The sequence below is a fragment of the Cetorhinus maximus genome, chromosome 2 (genome assembly GCF_964194155.1).
Source record: "Cetorhinus maximus chromosome 2, sCetMax3.hap1.1, whole genome shotgun sequence".
Lineage (NCBI taxonomy): Eukaryota > Metazoa > Chordata > Chondrichthyes > Lamniformes > Cetorhinidae > Cetorhinus > Cetorhinus maximus.
The window spans coordinates 195,658,003-195,682,876 of NC_135880.1; the positions used below are offsets into that span (position 1 = coordinate 195,658,003).

Below are 24,874 nucleotides of genomic sequence, written 5' to 3' on the forward strand. Positions count from 1 at the left end.
CTGGAATTCTCCTCCGATGAGGACACGGATGAGGAGGTCCTCAAAGGCGACGATGATGGAGATGAGGCCCTCGCACTGGCCAGACGAGGCAGGCATGCTCGGGACGCCCTCATAGCTGCTAAATTTGTGGAGGATGATGACAACTTGCAGTGAGGAGGCACCATAGAGCCTCACATTGCATCTATGAACATTTGACTCCAATCTGGCTTATGGCAACACACTTACCCTTTGTGATAATGCTCCTGTCACGGAGACGCAGTGGAGGCCCTAATGGTTGCTTGATTGCAGGAGGATGATGACGACATGCAGTGAGAACGCTCCATAGATCTTCTCATAGCCTCTGAGAATGTCTGACTCCTGTCTGGCTGAGGGCAGCTTGCTTGCGCTCTTGTGATCAGGGTCATAACATAGAGACACTGCCATGAAACTTTAAAAGCATCTGGCGCTTTGTCTGCCTTCAGCACCTGATCCCTTAAGGAGCACAGCATCACTGGCCACAGATGCAGAAGAGACGGGGGCCAGCCCCATTGCCCACCCTGTGGCCAGAGCGGGGGCAGAGGACATCGCGGCAGGACTGCAAACGTCCAAAAGCATCATTAAACCTGGGGGCTGCAGTCTGTTTGCATTTCGTGGACACCTTCCCTGCAGTAGTCCTGGGCTGGAAATACTGACTTAATATGGCGCCCGGCATGATGAAGTGGCGAAGTGATGGCATGGTGGGTAAATGAGAATCCGCCTGCCACGGAGCCAGCCTGCGGTGGGTTTGGGGCGATACGGCATGAAAGGCCGCCATTGCGGCCAACGGGCAAAATGTCATTTCACCCGCCTTCTACCGCACTTAGTGCAAATCCGGGATGATTCTGCCCTGAGTGTGATTACCTAAATAGGACAATTTAAGTACAAATTTTCTTCTGATCAGTTATATTAATTCGACAGAATTTTGTGTCATAGACTGTGGGTCTAGACCAACAAATTAAATGTTGTGACACATAAATGTAAGATTCCTATTTATTGCGACGGTTCTGGGTATTTGTAGAAAACCTCCCTTTTTTCCAGCAGTTTAATAGCAGCTTCTGTGTGTGGGGCTGATCCAGAATAATCTGGAAACTGTCATTTTTAAGTAATTTGACTTTACAGAGGTGTGTAACCTGAGGATTAACCAATGCCTAATTTACAGTAATGTATAGACTGGATTGCTTGTAGTGCTCCACACCCCCTCGTCCACCCATTCCTTAGCGTGTTGCCAATTCCACTGCGGAATGATGGATCGTAAATAGGAACCTTGAGGAATAATTCTGGCAAGTTTAGCAAGTATGCTCAACAAACAATTGGAAGCTGTGTGTGTTTTATTTAATGCGACTTCTAGACAGTTCTTGACTAAAATCGTTTGATTGAAGAGATTTGGAGGCAGATTTACCTGTTTGCAGGCATTCAGAGAGCAGCTGTTCATAAATATTTATCACTGTTAATGGTTTATGATTTTAGCTCTTTACATAGCTATTGAGGTGCTCCATCCTGTGATGGAAGAGGCTACAACTTTAAGATACATTCGCAAAGCCACAATCTTGGACACCCCTTTCCTGGGGAATTTCAGGCCCAGTTTAAACTTTTTAAATAAAACTATAAATACAAACTCTTGTGCTCTGAAACAAGATGGATTCTGAGGTTCGTCAAAGAGGGTTCTAAGGGAGAACAATTAGATTGGAAGCATCTTGCTCACATGGATCATAGTAAGGCTTTTGGTCAGAAAAATAAGACCCATGGTATTGTAAGGCAAATGGCAAGTGAGATCCAAAATTGACTCAGTGGCAGGAGCCAAGGGGTAATGATCAGCAAATGTTTTTGCGACTGGATTGCTTTTTCCAGTGGGGTTCTGCAGGAGCCCTTAACTTTTCATAGTATATATCAATGTCATATAGTTAAATCTATGGTGGATGATTAAGTATGCAGATGGTACAAAAATTGGTCCTGTGGTTGCTAACGAGGAAGAAAGCATTAGACTGGAGAAAGATATCAATGGACTGGCCAGGTGGGTAGAAAAATGGCTAATGGCATTCAGTCCGATAAAGTGTGAGGTAATGCATTTGGAAGGACTAAGGAGGCAATGGAATATGCGATAAATGGAAGGATATTGAGAAATGTACAAGAACAGATGGACCTTGGCATGCAAGCCCACAAATCCCTGAAAGTAGAACAGCCAGAGAGATGATCAAGAAGGCACATGGGATTCTTTCCTTTCATAGCCAAGGCATTGAGTTATGCTAGAACTATATAAACACTAATTAAGCCACAGCTGGCGCACAGTATAAAGTTCTGGTCACCACATTCCTGGAAGGATAAGATTGCACTAGAGAGGGTACAGAGGAGATGCAAGGATGCTGCCAGGAACTGAGATTTTTGGATTGGCTGGGGTTATCATCTTTGGTACAGAGGAGGCTGAGGGGAGATTTAGTTGAGGTGTATAAAATTATTAATGGCTTAGATAAATCGGAGAGGAAGGACCTATTTTCCTCAACAAAGAGATCAATAAACAGAGGGCATAAATTTAAAGTAATTGGTGAGATTAGAGGGGAGTTAAAGAGAGTGTTTCACTCAGAGGGTGGGGGGGGGGGGTATCTGGAACTTGCTGCCTGAAAGGGTGATAGAGGCAAAAACCCTCATGGTGTTTACAATATATTTGGATATGAAGTGCTGTAACCTACAGGGCTACGGACCAAGAGCTGGAAGTTGGGATTAGGCTGGCACAGACACAGTGGGCCATATGGCCCTGTGCTGTAGATTTTCAGTGTTTTTATGTTTTTAGAACCCTGAGAGTCAGTTTTCTTTGTGTTATTTTAGTCTGCTGTGTACATCTAGCTCCTACCTGCATTGCTTGAATGTGATCATTAATCCATCCCCATCACATTAACTTCAAAATCCTTGCCCTTCTCTTCAGATTCCCACCGTCTCCTCATTCTGCCCTACCTCTACTGTCTCCGCATTTAAGACCTTTTCTCATTTCAGCTTACAGTGCCTTATCCACCGCTGTCTTGCTCAGTCAGAACATTCAATCAGCATACCCTTAAACTCTTAATGAAATCTTTTACTACCTTTTTCCTCATCTGCAGATACCTCCTCAAAACTAAATTGCTATGATGGTACCTTCAGTCACCCCTCAAACTGCAGTGGCACATGCCACTGCTGCAAAATAGCTGAATACTTTGTTGTGCTAAAAGACGTTGCACTGTTGCTGCAAGTTGTTGAACAATTCAGACTGGAATTCTGCGAGTATATTACCCTGCAAACCAAAACTAAACATTTTGCTGTTTTAAAAAGTATTATGATTTCGTTGTATGATTATACTCAAAGGGCCATAAAACCAGTGAAGTATTTTACCTTACATTACGCACACTGTCAGATAGTGATCTTTTCCAATACCCACAGAGTAAAGTAGCCTAACTTATAAGGCTTTGGGTCATATGAGGAAAGCCCATTTACCATATGACTTAGTTGGAAAATCAGTGTGATGGTGAAACAAAAGCAAAATACTGTGTATGATGGAAATCTGAAATAAAAACAGAAAATGCTGGAAATAGTCAGCAGGCCTGGCAGCATCTGTGGAAAGAGAAACCGAGTTAACATTTCAGTCAAGGACCTTTCTTTGGATGCTGAGCTGTGCAGGGTATTAGTTCCCAGATTCAATCACTGAATTTGTTGATCTGAGATGGACAGATACTGCTGTTATGCTCGTTCCTAGGAAATTGCAAAGAGGGAGAAAATTCACCAGGGTTCCCTGTCCTGATTGCTTCCTAGGGAACTCTCCTGGAAAGTGTTAAGGACAAGATTGGACTTGCCGGAAATTCTGTCCTTAGTCAACTAGCCAGATAAGACTACTTGCCTAGAGTCACACACAAAGTGGATAACTGCAAATTCACCGATAAATGGAACTGTTCTTAATAAGTGACAGTAGTCAAGTGGATCCTCCTGTCGTGACACATGGAATGTGGGCATGGAGAGTGCTGGAATGTGCTGCACCAAGTGTTGGCATGTGGATTTAGGAGGGTTAGTGTCCGGTGGGCATTTTACCGGTGCGCTGTATTGAATGCCCTAATATGTCGAGGGACATAAAGGTTAGGATTAAGAAAAAAAGAGAAGCTTATAGTAGATACTGAAGGCTCAATACGGCAGAGTCCCTAAAGGAGTATAAAAAGTTTTATACTACAGGGGGAACTTAAAAAGGAAATTAAGAAACTAAGAGAGTATATGAGAAAGCATTGGTGGGTAGAATAAAGGAAAACCCAAAGGGCTTTTTAAAAATATATAAAAAGCAAGAGAATAACTAGGGAAAGAGTAGGGCCAGTTAAGGACCATAGAGGTAATCTATGCGTGGACCCGGAAGATGTGTGTACAGTCCTCAATGAATATTTTGCGTCAGTCTTCACAGTGGAAAAGGACAACATAGGTATAGACATCAGGGTGGAGGACTGTAAAATTAGAGGAAATTGGCAGAGAGAGGAGGTACTCGTGAGTTTAGCGGCCTTAAAAGTGGATAGACCTGTAGGCCCAGATGAGATGTACCCCAGGCTGTTGAGGGAGGCAAGGGAAGAGATATCAGGGGCCCTGGCAGTAATTTTCAAATCCTCTCTGGCCACAGGTGAGGACCCAGAGGACTGTTAACGTTGTCCCATTATTAAAAAAGAGAGGTAGGGGTAAACCAGGAAATTACAGGCCAGTCAGTCTAACCTCAGTTGTGGGGAATTTACTAGAAAGAATTCTGAGGGACAGAATATATCTGCACTTGGAGATATGCAGATTAATCGGGGATAGTCAGCATGGATTTGTTAAGGGAAGGTTATGTTTGACAAATTTGATCAAATTTTTTGAGGAGGTAACCAGGAGTGTCGATGAGGGTAATGCATTTGATGTGGTTTACATGGAATTTAGCAAGGCTTTTGATAAAGTCCCTCATAACAGACTGGCCAAGAAAGTAAGAGCCCATGGGATCCAAGGCAAAGTGGCACGTTAGATCCAAAATTGGCTGAGAGGCAGGAGGCAGAGGGTGATGGTAGAGGGATGTTTCTGTGACTGGAAGTCTGTTTCCACTGGGGTGCCACAGGGCTCGGTGCTGTGGCCCTTGCTGTTTGTGGTGTACATAAATGATTTGGACTTAAATGTAGGGTGTATGATCAAGAAGTTCGTGGATGACATGAAAATTGGTAAGGTGGCAGATGGTGAGGAGGATAGCCGTAAACTGCAGGAGGATATCAATGGACTGGTCAGGTGGGCAGAGCAGTGGCAAATGGAATTCAATTTGGAAAAGTGTGAGGTAATGCACTTGGGGAAGGCTAACAAGACAAGGGATTACACTATGAATAGTAGGATCCTGGAAAGTATTGAAGATCAGAGGGACCTTGGTGCGCATATCCACAGATTCCTGAAGAAAGCAGGGCAGGTAGATAAGGTGGTTAAGAGGGCATATGGGATACTTGCCTTAATTAGCCGAGGCATAGAATACAAGAGCAGGGAGGTTATGCTGGAACTGTATAAAACGCTGCTTAGGCTACAACTGGTGTACTGTGTGCAGCTCTGGTCACCACAGTATAGGAAGGATGTGATTGCACTGGAGAAGGTGCAGAGGAGAGTTACCTGGATGCTGCCTGGGCTGGAGGGTCTGACCTATGAGGAAAGATTGGAAAGGCTGGCATTGTTTTCCTTGGAGCAGTGAAGGTTGAGAGGAGACCTGATAGAGGTGTATAAGATTATGAGGGGCATGGATAGGGTGGATAGGAAGGCACTTTTTCCATTAGTAGAGGGGTCAATAACCAGGGGCCGTAGATTTAAGGTAAGAGGTAGAAGGCTAAGAGGGGAGTTGAGGAGAAATATTTTCACCCAGAGGATGCTGGGAGTCTAGAACTCACTGACTGAAAGGGTGGTTGAGTCAGAAACTCTCATAACATTTAAATATTTAGATAGTCACTTGTATTGCCTTGGCCTCCAGAGCTATGGGCCAAGCGCTGGAAAATGGGATTCGTGTAGTCAGACCTTTGTTGAATAGCATGGACACGATAGGCCGAATGGCCTCCTTCTGTGCTGTAAACATCTACAAGTCCATGAATGTATATGGATCTTGAGACCAGTGGAAAGCGTGTGCTTATTGTAGAGCTCGTCCTGTAAAACATTTCAGATACATGCAACTTTGGGCTCCGCACTTTTTAGGAAGGATGTCAAGGCCCTGGAGAACGTACAGAAAATGTTTACTAGGATGGTACCAGAGATGAGAGACTTGAATTATGTGGAGAAATTGGAGAAGTTGGGTTTGTTCTCCTTAGAGCAGAGCCGAAGGGCCTGTTTCTATGCTGCATAATTCTATCTTTCCATAAGATGAAAGGGAGACCCAATAGAGGAGGTAGATAGATTTTTGAAATATCGGGGAGTTGAGGGTTATGAGGAGCTGGCACGAAAGAGGAGTTGAGGCTTGGGGCAGATCAGCCATGATCTTATTAAATGGCAGGGCAGGCTTGAGGGGCCGAATGGCCTACTCCTGCTCCTATTATGTTCTTATTATAACAGAGGTATTCAAATTATGAGGAGTTTTGATAGATTAATCAGAGAGAAGCTGGTTCAGTATCCAAATATCATAGATTTAAAATAATTGACAGAAGAATTAGTGGGACACTACTGAGTAGAAATTTCTTGAGACCGGCTTGTTACAAACTGGACTGCACTACCCTGAAAGTGTGTGGGAACCAGATTCCATAGTAACTTCTGAAAGGCAATTGGACACGCACTTGAAAACTAATTTGCAGGTTATGGAGGGAAAAAACCTGGGATGTGAAACCATATCGAGCAGCTCATTCAGAGATCTAGCACAAACACAACGGCTGCTTCCGTGATGTGTGATTCTTTGACATGGCAGGATGGGCATTCACATTCATCATTAGTTATGACTTCCCAAAAAGAAAAATGATGATCACAATCTGCTGACTAAATAAAGGCTGACTGATTGATTGATTGGGATGAGCAGGTACAGAAAAGACCAAGGCGAGAAGAGATCGAAGACTTGGGACCCTGACACAGGCTATTTTTAGAACAGCCTCGCCTCCCTCAAAATGGCCAACCAAGCTTGGAAGCCCCTCAGGATAAAACCGGAGAATCTGGATGGATTGCTGGCCCACCCTGATGGCTGTGGTTAGTGATGTTGCTGGATGCAGGTTGCAGCATTGAATGGTATAAGAACTTTGCAGTATATGGTTTGTTGAGAAACACGTTTGAAGATAAATGCTTTCGCGGTTGCAAACCCCTTAGGAATAACAGCCACATAATTTGACAGTTTTAATTTCCTTGATTCTCTTGTATCCAAATACTCTCGCTTCATTGTGCAACAATATAAGGTCAATGCTTTCAGCTGAAATATTTTGCTCAAATTAATTTCAGGCATGTCTGGTATAAAAGAAACACCAAAACCATCATAGATGTGACAGAACTGCTTTAATTTGCAGTGCAGTTATGGTATGACTCCTCTTCCCAGTGTCCTGGTCTGATGGTCTGCCTTTCTATCACCCCCTGTGTACTGCCATTGCTTTTAATGAACTTTTTACAGAATTGTGGGAGCAACAGCGACTGTTTGCTGGAGGATTGAAAATGAGAAGTGCAGACTTCTATAAAATCATTCTGGAGCTTTATTTGCCATGAATTATAGGCAGTTGCTAATATGAACAGCTGGGTAACATTGTAAAGGAACAAAGGATTTGCATTTATATAGCGTCTTTCACGATCTCAGGATATCCAAAACCAAATTTTACAGCTAGTGAAGTGCTCTTGAAGTGCAGTTGCTGTTGTAATGTAGAAAATAAATTAGTTTATTAGAACCAGCTGAGGTTACAAATTCAGATATGATGATACCACCAGGAATGCATCCAATGGCCTCACCCCTCCAACCTCTCCGTCTAGTCAAACTGCCCTTTACCCCCATCTTCAATATTTGTATAACTAAGCAATACATGTTATCTCCCACCTCTTGTTTCTTGATCAATGGATAGCATGAATCTGATTGAATGAATATCTAAACTACTTCGTTACATGATGTCTGATCATTGTCTGCCACAATTCTACTTTGTGTGGTACATTCAGTTAAGTAGAGTCCTTCTGAAAGAAGGATAGCTCAGATTATGGGAAGGAGTGGAGATGGAAAATTCCAAGTGAACACTAGAAAAAATTGTGTGGGTCAGGAGAAACTAGAGAGGGTGTTGAACCGATGGGTTTCTTAGGGATGTTTCGAAGGAAAGGAAGGAATAAGTAGAATTAAAGTGCCTTTATGAGAAATTTCAAAGAGCAAGGACCAACCTGTGATGGTGAAGTGGGTGGACAAGCACCTGGAGTTGGGGAAAAGGGTAACCGTGTAGTGATATGGAAATGATCGCAGTGAGAAAATGACTGCTCCGGCTAACCTGAACAGACAAAAACCCAGACACTTTCACTGATCTACGGTTTAAAAAGTAACCAGCAACTTGCTGTTTGAGGCAAAAGCCAGTTCCGAGCTATTATAGTGTAAATACACATTCATTAAAAGCTTGGCATGTTCTGGATGGCAGTTTGGTTCTTGCTTTCAGATTTTCTCTGTTGTTATTTTTAATCCTTAGCTGATGCACCACAATGATTTTTTGATGTATTTATAAAGCCAATTGAATTTCTGAATATGCCAATTGAATTTCTGAATACCACAATTAACAAGACTACAGAATAGGATTAAAACCTACAAAGTCTTAATAATTAGACTAGTTTCTGGAAAGGTTATCATAACGATATGCTTACTTACAGAACTACAATAGTTCATTTGACTGGTGTGCTAAAGCACCATGTAAATTTAAACCTTTCTTTCAATATTAGGGCAAATTTACCTGGTTCCTATGCATTGGTGAAGGTTTCAGCTTTGGTTCAGTGAGGCACCCTTGTCTCTGAATCAGAAGGGTCTGAGTTCAAGGTCCATTCTACTGGACACTTGAGCACACAATCTAGCTAATGCTCTAGTGCTTCACTGTTGGGAGTGCCATCTTTTGGCTGATATATTAAGCCGAAGCCAAAACCCCATCTACCCTCTCCAGGGGAGACGTAAAATACCCCAAGGCACTATTTCAGAGAGCAAGGAAGTCCTCCTGGTATCCTGGCGAAGATATATTCCTCAATCAATATCACAAAAGCAAAGGTCATGCGATGTATCACATTGCTGTTTGTGGGACCTTGCTGTGCTCAATTGGCTGCTATGTTTCCTACATTTCAACAGTGACTACACTTCAAAAGCACTTCATTGTTTGGGAAGGGTGTCCTGAGGTTATGACAGGCAAGTTCTTTCTTTTCTTGTAAACATAGGGAAATATTCTGCACTCGCAGGAACTAGAGCTCAGGAAAATCTTCCTGCTGCTTTTACATCAATACCTGGGAAGGAGCAGGAGATCTCAGCTTTTCTTTTGCAAATGATAAGAATGAGTGTTGCAGTTGGGTGCATGTATTTTCTACCTGGTATCTTGGGAGAAAGAGAGAACATATACCCGTGCATAATGGTCAACATGGGCCAAAGTTAAATGACACTGTTTTGAAATCCATTCAACCAGGTAGAGCCGTTGAGTTGCAGAAGGTTATAACATAGTTTGAGGCCTATGCTCCCACTCACCCTGGCAGCTGCTGAAACCCTAATCCCCGCTTCCATCACCTTGAAGATTAACTTCTGTAATGCTTTCATCTACGATTTTCACACCTCCACCCTTCACAAATTCCAGTTCCATTCAGAACCCCACAGTCAGTGTCCTCATTAAACACTCACCCATCTCTACATTCTCGACAAGCTCCATCAACTAAATTGATATTTTTAATCTATCAATATATCCTAACAAAAGACTTTGACAGGATAGTTCACATGAACAATGAGAAATGATTCTATCTTATGTTTATGTGTACACAAGCTGATCATTCTGTATCTGGTCTATTTTTGTACCATTAGGCCATCTCGTGTATACATACATCCAGCTCTTACACTCTGTGTTGAATTGTTAGTATTTTGTGTCCACTTAACAAATGTTAATTCACCCTCAGTGGGTAGGCATCCTCTGTGTGCCACCATATCAAATCTGCCACAATATGGACCTAGTGTTCAATCATGTTTTGGAAGATATTAGTATTGACCCTATTTATTATTGCCTAGCAATTAGTGTGAAGACCACAACTAATAGGCTCCTTTTTCTCAGCACATGGATTAAATTACTTAAAGGCAGTTGTTGCCTCTTTAGGGAGGGATGCAACATGGAAAGCAAGGCCTTCCAAAGTTATAATCAGAACCCTAGAAAGAACTGTGTCGTTATTGTTCAGTGACACCATACAAAGCAGTTTGCCTCAAATGAATGATATTGCACCTTTGTGTTTTATTTAACTTGACAGAAGTGTAAAAAAAATTATTCATTCCAGTTCAGCTGCAGGAAGCAATTGGTCTCAGTCTGTGACACTTCTGATGAAGGCTATGGTCAGTTTCATGTTAAGCTGATAATTGACTATAACTTTGGAACGTGCTGCTTTCCGTGTTGCATCAGACAGTTGGGTAATTAATTCTGTTACTTTGCTTCTGACAGAGTGTAATTTTGTCATGGCAACAATGATTTCATTATATTTAGAATAACATATGGGTCAGAGTTTTAATATCTGTAACTTGATTGGTGGGGTGAAAATAACATCAGAGAGCAGCGGGAGTGAAACTTGAATGCATAGCACACTCCCAAAGAACCCTGAGATAGGATTATGGTCCATGGGGTTGCTGGAAGTGTAACTTTTTAAAAATGTGATTGGCTTGCTTTTTTTCCCACTTCTAAGCAATTTCACTGCTGAGGCTCTACAGTACAGTTAGCAAGGATGAACTTTGGTGTTCTGAAGTTGGCAGTGATTGTTGCATCATTAATAGGCACAATACCAGTTGTGACAAGTTGCTCTTGTTAATCATGTAGCTGATGATACCTGGAGTTCGAAAACCCTGGCATTATTAATTTAATATAGTTCCACTAGAGTCCATGGATTTTGTTGAGTGCATTTCTGCTTAAACTACTGAAGGTATGTTCTCCCTAAATGATCCATTTGAATCTTGTGTTTCACCGATGAAGCTTTTTTTCAGAACGTGAACCAGTGACAGTAAGAGCACAACATCTAAGATTGGTGTCATGGACCGATGTGCAAATTTAAAACTAAGAAGTAAATTTAACACAGATATATGGAAAAATATCTCAGTCAAAAAGTGAAAAATTTCTCGAATAATCTGGCAAATTGGGTGGTGGAGGCAGAAAGGTTTATTTAAAATGCAGTTGGCTGATATAATGGGAGAGTTAAGGCATTAGAGGAATGAGCTGCAATGGGCCAAAATAGTCTTTTCTTATACAAGAACAAAGCACCCTAAATGCTGGAAATCTGAAATAAAAACAGATGATGCAGGGAATACTCAGCAAGCCTGGCCACATCTGTGGAAAGAGAAACAGAATTAGCGTTTTGGATCAGTGACCCTTTGGTCTTTTCTTACCCTTGACTTACTTGACGTTTCAGTGCAGTACTAAGGAAGTGCTGCACCATTGACAGTGCTGTCTTTCTGATACTTTCTGAAACCAAGGGCACCATCTGCCTCTCAAAAGAACATGAAATATCCAGTGGCACTGCTCAAAGAAGAGCTGTGGAGTTTTCCCACCTCTCTGCAACATTTATTCTTCAATCATCACCACCAAAAACAGGTTACCCAGTTATTACGTCATTTGTGGAAGCTTTTGCATAACAAAAATGCCTACACTTTCAAGATTACCCAATTAGCCATGATTGTGTTTTGGGATGTCCTGAGGTGGTGGTGAAAGGCACTATTTTAAGGCAGCTTATTTCTTTCATTGTGCTGTAGCCAAAAATGTGAAGTGAAGCACAGACTGAACACAAGCCATTAAAGGGTGGGATCTTCCACTTCAGTCGTCCCAAAGCCTTACTTTTAATACTTTTTTCCAAAGATGTTTCATATGCATTCAGCTTCGGGAGCTTATCTTAACTTTTTTATTTTCTCCCCTTTAAGTATGAACATATTGAAGGGTAATTTTGCTCTTTCGCCTGAATCAAAATGCCAGCAATATCAAATTAAAACAAAGCTGCATGTTTAGTTGTAGGGTCTGCCTACATGGATATGATCCTATAGTTAATTTCTAGGTTAAGTCTGCATGAATTGCGCTGGAGTTGTGTGCAGAAACCTGGGGAGGGGCAAGGGGCTAGTGGAAAGGAAGGTAAAAATTTCACCAATTGAGAATTTTAGCCAAAGGAGTTGGTGTAAGTCAAGAGGGGGAATAGAACTAAATGGATCACGTTTTTAGAGTCCAGGTGCCATGGGCAAACTGGTTTCCTCCTGTGTTGTAAAATTAGACAACAGCAAAGCGAGATTTTGCATTCACCCCAACCAACAATCAACAGGACATTTTACCCCAATAGCCTCCTTCCTTATCCCTACCAGAAAAATTACATTTTTAACATGTTGTCTGGAATGTTACTCAAGTTGAAAGGTAATAAAAACAATTGGCAAGGATGGGTAAGAAAGAATTAACTTTTATTTATATAACATCTTTAAGATGTCCTATAGCATTTTACAGCCACTTTACTTTGAAAGTCTTGTCACTGATCAGGAAAATTGTACATGGCAGAGGCCCACAAACTCAATGAGATTACCTGTTTTGGTGGTGAGGGCTGAGGGATAAATATTGTGTAGGGCATTGGGATTGCTGCCTTGCTCCTCTTCAAATAGGACGATGGGACGTTTTCTGTTCACCTTGGTTAAATGCCCCTTCCAATATACTGCACTTCTGACAGTTCAGCATCCCCTCAGTGCTGCATGAAGTTGTACAAATGAAATGTTATGTTTCAGCATTGGTGTGTCATAGGCCGTATACCTTCGAATTGGTGGTTAATAGCTGTTTATTTAATGCTTTCCTCCAGGATGATGGAAGCTCCTTTTTAAATAAAGACATGAAAGTGCTGGAAATACTCAGCTGGCCTGGCATCATCTGTGGAGAGAGAACCAGAGTTAACATTTCATGTTGAAAATGACTCTTCTTCAGTAGTGGGAACTCCCTTTTTAGTTCATTTTTCAGTTCCAATTCAAACCAATGTGTTTGCATCTCAGTGATGATGTGTATGTGAGCTATTATGAAGTTATACCATTGGTCTTGCAATCCTGTTGTGCATATGCACCTATAAGTTGACCTTCAAACCAGTACCCAGGAAAAATATAGTGTCTTTAAATGTAGATATAGAGCCTTTAATGTAGTGAAGCATCCCAAGGCATTTCTTAAGAGCGTTATCCAACAAAATTTGACACTCAGCCGCAAAATGAGACAGTAGAACATGTTATCAAAATTTCAGTCTAAGAGTAAGTAGGTTTTAACGAGCATGTTAAAGGAGGAAGAAAATGTGAAGATGTTTGGGGTGGGCAGGCTGGGGGAGGGAGATGCGTGGTGGGTGGGTATTCCGGAGTTTAGGGCCTAGACAGCTGATCGTGATGGCATTGCCCCCATGCTGGGGGAAAGGAATGTGGGGACGCAGAAGTGGCCAGAATTGTAGGAAAGCAGAGTACTCAGAGGATTGTAAATGTGGAGGAGGTTACAGAGATTGGGAGAGGCGAGAGCATGGAGAAATATAAATGCAAATTTAAGAATTTACACACCAGACCCTTGCTGTAGCATATTCCATTTCTTGCTTTGTAATGCACATGGACTGAGATTGTGCCCCTATGGCTCAGTCAGTGAAAGCATCGCCTTGCTTAGAGTTGAGCTCTACAAACAAGGAAGTTCACGTTACATCCCTGGTGTCTACTGAGTTAGGGGATCAGCAGGAACACTAACGTTTGGCCTTGGCTTTAAGGGCTTGAACGCCAGTGTTCCTATTCCTGATTGCTATCCAATGGATGCTGCCTGTGTCTGTGTGTGTCTATGTGTGTGTGTCTGTCGCAAATATGTTCATTTACCAATGTTCATCCTCTGTTGAACATTAAAATATTTTAGGACTGAAGCAATTTGTTTTCCCCTTAGAGAAGAGCCAGGTGTTGATAAAACTCTGAGCCCTAACAATCTTATGTTTGTCACCAATGCACATTTGTAATTGTATATCTACTATGATATTGGTTTTACATGTAGCAGCGACCACTTCACCGGTCCCGTTTAGAGAGTGAACAAGAAGATTGGAGCCTGAAGCCCAATGGTGATAATCATAGCTAAACCAAATTAAGTAGTCTAGGAAGGGAAGTTATGACAGTATCATTGCTGGAACTTATGGTGGTGTGGTACTCACACGACACTGTGGTGCACTAGTTAAACACTGATCCACATATACCAGAAAAGCTGCTTTTCGCTCTTTTTCTCTCCCAATTTTCTACTCTTTCCTCCCCGCCTCTCCGAAAAGTGTGAGCGTGGGCAAGGTTACAGTTCTGCTGGCAGGCCTGCAAAACCTTGCTCAAGAAGCCCTTCCCCATATGATTCCAGATGTTCAGTTAAACCAGGCTACTCCAAAACTGGGGCACCACTGGTGAGATTGAACTCAGACACACACGTACTTTTCAGCAGCAGTTGTGAGCAGGAGAGGGAACCCCGGCTGGTGTTTTTATTACTTCCTCACCTTACAGAACTAGAAGGTGATGAGGCCAAATGTCGCACCCGAATTGTTGAGCCAGTTAATTGCCTTACATCATTTTGGAAATGCTGAGCACTTCAGTCTAACTTGGCAATTTATATTTTACAGGGACTGCTGTTGTGTGATGCTGTGAACTGCGTCTTGGTCATTGGTCTGGACTTTCTAAAGAAATCTGCAGATACCGGGCTCCCAAACATCGGTGAGTCAAGGATTGAACGCACCTCTCGAATGTAGGTTCTATCATTGCGCCACTATGGAGTGAGGGGTGAGTGTCAGCTCCAGCCCTGCTCCTCTTTATAACTGATTTATGTTGTGTGAAGTGGGGAGGAACTGACAGGGAACAGAAGAGAAGGATCGCACCCGACCACACCAGAACCTCCTGATAATCAACCACAGTGGTGCTGATTTGAGAACAGGCCAAGTACTTGCCTGCTTTCCCAGTAGGTCAATGGTGTACAATTGAAGATGAGGTACAAATTTCTAAGAAAGAAAATTACATAAAAAGAAAATTCTTCAGGAGGGGGAAGAAATAATCAGCCACATCCTCTGTTCAGCCAGCTGTGAAATGCAGTCACCTTGGTAACATTTTTAAAAATCCAACTCAGCAAGTGATTTCTCTTAATCCTCTGAGTCACTTTCACAAACCAGGTGTGTTTAGAACTGTTTAGCATGCAGGACTGTGTGCTCAGAACAAAACAAACCTTAAAATTAAAACTACCTTGTCCCTCTCCCCCATGCACCAGCAGCTCTCCTTAGAGCTATTGATAGCACAGTTCACTCTGAGAAATGAATGGGAAGCAAAGAACGGGGCAAGGGAGGGAAAGGAATAATTTGAATAAAATATATATTGCTTTTTCTCTGATCCTTCATCTCATTGCTGGTTGCAGGTTCTTACTGTGTACACGAATTTGCTTGTTGCACTTCAGTGTAATTCATTGTCTGTGATATGCTTTACACAGTGTTATGTTAATATTTCTTTAATGAAGAGTATTAATATTCAGCTTTGTTAGCAAGGCTGCAATCTCCCTATGCAAGACTGCACTCCACATGTGACCTTATCCGTGCCAGTCAGCATTGGTTGAACTGTATAATTGTAAAGAAGATACAATGGCCTAGAAATTAAGCTGCACCATCTTTCAGGTGTCAAATGATCTCCTAAACCACCTCGTGGTGGGCAGGAGGCTAAGACCGATTGTGAGGCGGAATTTCCCACCATGTTGACAAAGGCCAAAAAAATCAGTGTGCAGTCCCCATGCCTGAACAGGTATAAGTCCATTTTGGATGTTCAACAAAGGGGTGTAACACCTGTTTGAGGGTTGCACTGTAACGTTAGGTTGTTTTGAGCCGGAGCAGGTGCCAGAAGTAGCTGCACATAGGAAAACCAGGCTCCACATGTGGCCTAATAGGGAGCCCTTAAAGGGCCATAACCATCAAGGTAGTACTAAAATATACTACGTTCCCTCCCACCCCCCCTTGGCCACTGCTGTTGCCCTCTTGGCAATTGCTTCCTTCTCAACGACCACCCTTCCATTCAACAGCGGCGGCTTTGTCGCAGTGACCTGATCATCAATCGTGCTTCAGCAGCTCGATGGGAATGACACCTGAGGCCCAATATTGGGTCTATCTCACCATCCAGGCTCAGGAATTATCCACACTTCCAAGCCTATGCATGTATAAGTACAAAGCACGATGCACACTGCACTCTACAGCAACCTGTGAGAGTCTATAAATTTCTGTAGCTCAATTAGAAAAAACATTCCTCAGTTACAGAATCTCCTTGTGACAATGCTGCTGGTGGATGCACAAACATATACCCAGAGCTTAGCCTGGCTGGATTGGAAAGGGTGAATTTGCCTAAACATCGAATTTGGGCCAGCTTTATACTGGAGGGTGCACCATGTGCACTCACAGTTAATACTGAACAATGTGTTATATCTTGTATTATTTTTGTATGATTGCATAAAACATAAATTAAGATAAACAATTATTATAAATCTCTTTGCAGTATATAAAAAAAAACAAAGTATAATTTAAAAAAAAACCTTTTAAAAGTCATCCATTACTGATGGTTTAATGAGTTTCATTCTGGAACCTTCTTGGAGGAGTGGGCTGAATGGCTTTAGTATAGGGGTGCAGATCTAGTGGGAATGAAACTGAAGCAATGAGAGGGCTAGATGGAACTCACATTTAGTCTATGATCCTGACAAGTCTGATAAAAACAGAATGAGGTATGTTGTGTTTTCTGGAGTAAGCTAGTGTGTCTTACACAGTTTATGTTGAAATATATTTGGAATCTTGACTGTCCTGGGCTAATTGCTGTCCCACAATTTGCACTTCAGTTTGGGCTCCAATCTCTATTTTTTAACGAGCACCGATGGATTGACTCAGACTCTCTACTCAATGACAACTTTTGCCCCTTCTCGAAACCACCACCTCTTCCCGTTTTCCCTGGTGCTATGACTATGATTGAATCTCAATTGCCAGCCTACTGAATTCAAATTCCCCCTCAAATCAATCAGTTAGGGTTCCTGGTCCTGATTGCTATCCCAAGACTCCTTTTGGAAATAATGCATGAGATGCTGATTGGTGAAGTTAGGCTTTCTCTTTACCCCTCCCCGCCCACCATGTCATTGTCCAGCGCCGCACCTGAAGAATGAATACTTAGGTGAGCTATCAGAGTCCACCTGTGAATCATTACGCTAGCGAGAGAGGGTGTGTGTTTGTGTGTGAGAGAGAGAGTGAGTGAGTGAAACTGGTTCTAAAAGAAAACCCTGATCATAGAGTGACAGATTAGCTCTATAAATTTTTTTTCAAATTGAAGAATGGAAGGCCTGTAGGGCAAGAAACTGTTAGGATTGGAAAGAAGAAACCTAGGCGAGAAAACCAAGTTAATTAGAAAGTAGTAATTAGATGACATGGTATTACAAGCCCTGAGGATTGTAGGGAGAAGAGAAGATAAGTGAGGAGCTCTACAGTTTTGGGGTCCTGGAAAAGAAAGAGTAGGAGACAGTGTGATGAACTTTGGTTGCAACACAGTAAGGAGAGGAGTATATAACATGATACATTTAGCACAAAGGACAATAGCGGAAAGTTTAGAGGAGCACTGGCCATAGTCTATAGATACATTAGAGAAAGACGAGTGGTTGAGACTAGAACAATTTGTCAAAACTCTGGGCTGTTCTTTTATGTCCATACTGAAGCTGCTTCCTTGCTAACACTCATCCATGAGGTCGAAGAGGGCATGGATTCAGACCCATCAGATTGGTGGGTGATAGATGCACTCATAACATTAACATTCCGCCATCTCCCTCTAACATGATGCACAGTGCTTTACAGATGTCGTGCACTCACTTAGTTCAGCATTGAATGGTGAACGGATTGACGTGATGTGACTGCTCTGTAACTTTGAAACTCATAATCTGCGGAGATGAGGCAGAGTCCTGGCTGTGCTCCCAGGCCCTCTGAATGAACCAATATATTTATTGTAGGTGTGAATTAATCCCACACAAAACAAAACCCCAGTAATTGTTTCCAGGAACAAGTTCTGTGCATCCAGAGCCAAGCGTAAGGAACAGGGCCAACTGATGCAATAATATGGTGAATGAGGTTATATTCGATTCGAAGATGATGTCTCTACTCAAGGTCATGAGTTTCAGCCAATGGTCTTCAAGTGACTGAACAGATCGATTCTCAACATGCATATTTTTGGGCACATGGGACAGGATATCCCATGAGGTAGTGAGATCCGGAGTGCAGGATTTACTTTCTTTTCTTTCCTTTGCTGCTGCTGTGCCTCATCATTAAGGCATTTGGACTGGAAGCGTGATGCAGCTTGATGGACAAGTTGTCGTCATTCTGAATGATTGGTAGCAAACTCCACCCAGTGTCAACGCCATCATGCTTCAAGGAGAGCTTCAGTGTCTTTGAAGCGTTATCTATGTCCTTCCTTGAACATTAGCAATTTGAGAGTTGAGAGAACAGGGCCTAGTGGGGAAGATGGTTTTCAGGCATCCGGACACAGTGTCCAGTCTATCAAAATTGATTTTGCAGGAGTTTTGTCTGAGTGCTTCTGGGCCTGGCTTCAAGAAGGGCACCAAAGGTTGTTTGATGGTCCTCCGATTGAATCCGGAGGATGTGGCGGAGGTATTGCTGATGGAATTTCTCTAGCGCTCTTATGTGTCGGTGATACACAGTCCAGGTCTCCCTGCAGTGTGGTGACGATAACTGGTCGGTACACTTGAACTTCTGTTGACTAGCAAAGGTCCTTGTTGTCAAACATGTGCTGCTGTAGCTCATGGAAGGCTGAACTGGCACAGCTGATTCAGCATTGATCCTCCCATATATGTTGAAGGAGAGGCTCCAGAATGTGTTGAGCACTTCCCATACCTCAGCAGCCACCCCTCTCAGTAGGCCACCATTGACGAGGAAACCCAAATAGTCTATAAAGGCAACTACAACCACCCTGAGATTGGATCATTGATTTGGCCTTGGACTGATATTGAGAAAGGTGGTATAAATGGCCTGAGCCTTGTGGTCCGTAATTCAGGATGGCTTCTGAATGAATTATTATTTTTCCTTTGTCAAAGTTTTCACCCTTACTCTCTTAACCTCTACTTTCTGTTGGGGTATGGTTTCACAGTGGTAAATCTTCAGGTACTTGCCTAGTAGGCATTTCGGCTATGGGTAGCATTACAATCGAGGCTGAATTTATCACTTGTGCAGGCGCTAATGGATCAGAATCAGCAGCAGAAATCTTGGCTTCTTTCTCCTTATCGTTTCCTTTCTTACCCCTCCCCTTTTTATCGCTATGTGTGTGTGTGTGTGTGTGTGTGTGTGTGTGTGGGCATGCGCGCCTGTGTCTCCCTGTCTGTCTCTCTCTTCCCCACCCCCCACAACTCTCGCTCCCGCTCCCTCTCTAAAGAACAGGCACTTGGTGGCATAGAACTTGAATATTGCTGAAAAGTGAGACATGTTGCCAAAACTTCTTGTCTTGCACTTGTCAGGACGAATGTAAGAATGCCAAATTTCAAGCGATCACACCAAATTTATCCCACAGGAGAAAAGGGGTGCTTATTGGCCAAGGCCTTGCTATGGAAAAACAATGGAGAATTATAGGCTCCCCAAGCTCCCAGGTAATTCAAAGAAGATGGAAGGCTTGAACATATTCCTTATGGTTGCAGAGAACGGGTCCCTGGGTATGAATGTATGCCGCTTCTAGCAAGCATAAATGGGCCATGTTACGAGCTTGACTGATTATCCTAAATTGGTTGTTAGTGTAGCTATAAGCGCACTCTGTATTGTTCAGAAAGTGCTGACCAATCACAGAATCACATCTAACAGTAGATGTTTTGTTTTGGGTTTTGTAAGTGTGGGTGGTTGAATACAGTCTGTACTCTGCCTATAGCAGACAGTCAGAGGAACATGCTGTTTGATTCAAGCAAAATACTGCAGATACTCTGAAGAAAGGCCATACAGATGCGAAACATTAACCATGTTTCTGTCTCCACAGATGCTGTCAGACCTGCTGAGTTTTTCCAGCATTTTCTGTTTTTAATCGCTGTTTGATTCGATCAGCCAACCATTGTGACGTATGGCCTACGTACTTGGCATCACATCGGCACTAAAATTCATACATGAGATTGCTCAATTGTGTGGTGCGCAGAATGTCTTTCTGGATTGACTGCAGCATCTTAGTAGCGGAAAATACCACTTGCATCATCACTTCATAGTAGCAGCGTGGAACGGCTTGTTTAACCTGTCGTACAAATTTTTTAGATGCCATCATACAGGGAAATGGCTTTCCTGATCAGATCATTACTTGCTGTGTATCATGTAAACTAGTAAATGGGCCAAAGGCCACCATTTTTGGACTCAAAGTACCCATTCTACCTCCGATTTCCTTGGACTAGATGATGCCTATAAAATGACAGGTGAAGACTGAGAGAAGTCAGATGAAGGTTCTCTTGGCCACTTTTAGCAGTGAATCGGCTGCACACCTAGTCTGACCTACTGACAGGATGTGAGGTCTTGTCCAACAAACTGTAAAGGTGTCACTGCTTGCACACTGTTAAACTGCATGGCAATATAACAGCACTTACTCATGACATGCATGCATGCAGACCTGTGCTGGAGGTGGCACAGATGCGTGTTCTGCCATGTTGCCTTGCCACACTGTTTTCTAAAAGGTTAAGGGGAGGATATCTTGTTGTCTTGATCCCCTCACACTGGCATCCTTGCTGTTGTGTTGTTGCAAGTCCCAACCTTCAAAGACACAATTTACTGTAAGGCAATGGGTTTGAGCATGGTATTGTTGGAGTATGTTGGGGAACATCCCTTCTTGATCTTATAGATGAAGGTATGAGAATATATTGAAATACCCTCAACTTGTAGTTCCTTTTCTGCAAGAAACATGAAACATAATCACTTACAGAAGTAGAATCACAAACCTTCTAGTACACCCCGAGTTTATTCAGTCCTAGAGAAGCTGTTATTTTGTGTGATCTTATGGAGACGTTTTACCTTGACTTTCATGGACTGCTGGTGAATTCTATTAAACAACATATTGCAATTATTTAAGATTTTCCAACCCATGAGTTGCAAGATTTTGCATAAATCAAATTATGTGATTTAAGTTATCACACACCACTGATATTTGCCCCACTGGGTCCTAATATAGATTGAACAGAGACTCCTTTCTTCCCAGAAAGATGATCCACACTAATGAGGATTGAACACTAAGAGAAAGTCCAGCTGGTTGCAGCTGTTGGGACATGAAGTCACAAAATTTGATTACAGAAGAAGCACTTAGGACCAGGAGGAAACGAAGCAAACATCTCGTTGATTTTAATAGTAAATTGGTTTGGTGTGCAGATAATATTCAGCACAAATATGTAATTGTAGATGCACCCACAAAAATGCTATAACTGCTGGTTTAACAGAATGTGTATAAACGCAGGGTTTATTTTCCTCCATTCAGCAACTTCAGAAGTAGATGCGAGTATCTTTCCTTACTAAGTAAATATTTGTATTTACACTATTTTGCAGTCATAAAAAAGTATGACCACTGACTGTGGTGAAGGTAATATTACCAACTCACCATAGCAACTGTTGTTTTTATTAATCCACTAAGTGTTGATTTGGTTAAAATGTTGATTCACAGTATGATCGTTTTTGGATGTATTTTCTGCTCTTCAAGGCAGATGCTCTCCGTGCAGGGGGAAATAGCGTATCAATGTGGAACCCTTCCAGGTCAGATATAGTGCAGATGACTGCGGAATAAAACTCCCTCTACTTCGCTCCAACCAATGTGCCTCAAGTTCAACCTCTGAAGAGCAGACCCTATTGTGCCAATATGATATTTCCAAATCTCACACCAGCCTCTATGATTGTGGTTGAGATTCCCCATTTGTGGATTGGCCAAGGCAGTGGGATGATCAAAGAAAATGCCTTAAAATGATTGGGGTGTCATCTTTAATTACCTTTGCATGTCTTTGCTCTATTGTAAATGAGGAAAACTTCCTAACAGGCCAGGCTGGAACTTGTAACTAAGAAAAAACAATTTCAAAATACTGTGAGATGCTTCTTGTTAAATTACAAGAAACTTGAGCTTCAGTATTTATGAGGTGGCGGGAGGAGGGGGACGTTGTAGCAGCTGGAAAACCCAGAAATGCAGGTAACCCAAGAATTTAACGGCGGGACTTTATTTAACTTTATTGGGTCTCTTTCCCAGCTAGCAGCCAGCCAGATCGAGAGGCTGGCAGGTCGGAAGGCCACCAGCACAAAGCCGCAGTGGGGAGGAGGGAGGGAGTATGTCAGGCAGAAATTTTGGGGGGGGTGGCGCCATGGTGAATATGAGGAATGAGCATTGAAGAATGTGTAGAGGCGGGGAAGGTCCAATCACAAGCAACGGTGCTGGCTAGTTTGGGGGCCGAGAGGGAAGCACTCCTGCTCCTCCTGGCCCAAAGCAGTGCTGGAAAGGCATTTAACTTGCTGAATCTGGCCATTCTCACCTCCTTTCAGCTGCTGAGTCCTGGGAAACATTGGTCACATGTACAATCAGAAGTGGATGCAATTGCGTTTTAGATTTTTAAATTTTTAAATCCCTCTTCCACCTGTCTTGGGGTTTCCCAATACTGACAGAAAAGGAAAGAACTCGTCTTGCCCCTCCTCAGGGTATCCAATATATTGCACAACAAATAGTTTACTATTGAATAGCAGTAACTGGTGTCATGCAATGCAATAGTCGCACAGAAAGATCCCACAAACTATATTTAAATGAATGACATGGATGCAGCGGGGAGACAGTGGTATAGTGGTAATGTTGCTGGACTAGTAATCCCCCAGCCCAGGCTAATGCTCTGGGCACATGGGTTCAAATCCCACCGTGGCAGCTGGTGAGATTTGATTTTGGGTAATAAATCTGAGATATAAAGCTAGTTTCAGTAATGGTGACCATGAAACTATCATCGATTGTCGTAAAAACCCATCTGGTTCACTAATGTCTTTTAGGGAAGGAAATCTGCTATCCTTACCTGGTCTGGCCTACATGTGATTCCAGACCCACGACAATGTGGTTGACTCTTAACTGCCCTTTGCAATGGCTTAGCAAGCCATTCGGTTCAAGGGTAATTAGAGATGGACAACAAGTGCTGGCCTTGCCAGCGGCGTTCACATCCCAAGAAAGAAAGAATAAAGAAAAAAACTGTAGCTTAGTAATTTCCTTGAAGAAGGACTCCAGTAGTCAGTCACCAAGTCAGAAGGGTGGGGGGTGTTAGTGGAACTTGCCTCTATGTAAATAGTGTGGCAGCCAGTTTTGTCTACATACAGTGATGTTCCACAAACAGCATGCATGGCTAATTTTTTTATATGTGACTGCTCCTGGACAAATTATTGACCAGGTTGCTTGAGGATCCCTTGCTGCTCTTCAGTTTCTGATTTGGATGTACCTCTCAACAGGAAAACTTGGGTAAAAGTCTCATGCCATAAAATGGCATCTCTGACAATGCTGTGCTCCTTCAGTATTGCAGTGAAGTGTCAAAGCCTTGGTTATGTGTTCAAATACTGAAGTGCAACTTGACTCCATGACTTAAAGCAGAAGCAAGCGTGCTCCCAACTTGGCCAAACTGACACTATAAAGAAAGTGGAATCAACTTTGATCACCAGACATACTTGCAATTCTTACCAGATACTTTACTTGGGAATTCTTGGTCATTGAATTTTCACAAAATCAAAAATTTCCACCTACCCATTCTGCAGAGGTGTCAATGCAGTTTGTTCTCATTTAATGCATCTTTCTGATGAAGCTGCTTTCAGTTGACAACACTTCCAGTTGCCGCATTTGTTTTCTTCTGCATGCTGCCAAGGTTCATTCCTGGCAGTGGGCAGAGGCTTGGAGAAGCAGTATTGGACAGAGCGGGACCATTACAACTGAGCTCTGCAGAAGGATAAACCTTTGTTATTTTTTTGTCTTAACCTGCAATTTTGGGTGCAAGGATACCAGGTAGAAATTGCTGACTGTTCATACAAAACATGGACAGATGACATACATAAAAAAGGAAGAATAAAACATGCGATTATGCAGGATCTTTCATGACCAGAGGTCATCAGAAAGGACTTCGAAGTCACTGAATTACCTTTGAAGTATGGTTATCTTGTAGGGGAACATGGCAGCCAGAATACCAAACACTAGCAAATGTTAAGTGAAAGTGCAGAATACACAGGCATTTCAGGAAAGATGAGTAAAGTCCACAGCGTAAGCAGCTGCTTCCACAGAGAAGGGAGTATGCTAACCCTTAACTCTGGCAGTAGGGGAAACAATCACGAACAACGTCCACAGAACAAGCCTATGGTTGCTATGGGATTGACGGCTTTGCCAAACTATTGGATGTGGCGAAAAGCAACAAACTCATAATTTTTACCATTTAAATTTATCGGACCTTGCTGTCTGGCAATTGGCTGCTAGTGCCACCTACATACCAGTGACTCTACTTTTAAAATATTAAAACACATAAGATATTAGGATGTTTGTGAATTTTATGTGGTGTTTTATAAATCTGAGTTGATTTACTTCTCTTTTTCTTTCTCACTCTGGTATCTACTCTACCTATTTGCCTTTCTTTCTTTTCTCCCCCTTCTGCCAACCACTCCCAAGTACATAACACAACAGGACTTGCGCTACAGTTCACTACTCAGTGGCGCTGACCATTCGTGCCGCAGTCTAGCA

General features: G+C 42.5%; 1 protein-coding gene across 13 annotated transcripts in view; it reads left to right on the plus strand.

Moving 5' to 3' along the window:
- The window catches only part of pknox2 (pbx/knotted 1 homeobox 2), a 452,602-nt gene that overhangs the window by 248,105 nt on the left and 179,623 nt on the right, over positions 1–24,874 (plus strand). For 12 of the 13 annotated variants that reach the window (XM_078531552.1, XM_078531535.1, XM_078531515.1 and 9 more), the window contains one exon: positions 14,761–14,851. The gene's annotated coding sequence lies outside the window, so the exon portion shown is untranslated. Of the gene's footprint in view, positions 1–14,760; positions 14,918–24,874 lie in introns of all 13 variants that reach the window. The other variant, XM_078531520.1, reaches the window with a different exon arrangement.